This window comes from Egretta garzetta, unplaced genomic scaffold (genome assembly GCF_000687185.1).
Source record: "Egretta garzetta isolate BGI_Z169 unplaced genomic scaffold, ASM68718v1 scaffold271, whole genome shotgun sequence".
Taxonomy (NCBI): Eukaryota; Metazoa; Chordata; class Aves; order Pelecaniformes; family Ardeidae; genus Egretta; species Egretta garzetta.
In genome coordinates, this window is record NW_009258669.1 from 551,102 (window position 1) to 551,471 (window position 370).

Sequence of the window (370 nt, forward strand, 5' to 3'; positions counted from 1 at the left end):
CCCTGCCACTCTAAAGGAGGACTGTGGGCTCATGACTGACTGTCACCTGGCACCAGACCTTTGGACATTTATTTAGTTTAGCACCCTGCAAGAGCGAAAGAGGTGAAGATCGGCGTGAAAGCACAGTCTGCTCATCAACCAAGGGAAGCTCGGAGGAAGCGACCCACTGTGTGGGTACGCTAGAAGAAGGTGGTTGCAGTGGCTGTCAAATCAAATCAAGCTTGAAGAGTGGTGTTGGCCAGGAGCCACGGTCTGAGCCGCAGTCAGTCAGGCAGACCTCTCAGGCCTATAGCTTACCTCATGGTTGCTCTTCCAGGGTGAGCAAAGCTGGTGCCCTCCAGGCTCAGTGGAGGGGGGGCCGCCACTGTAC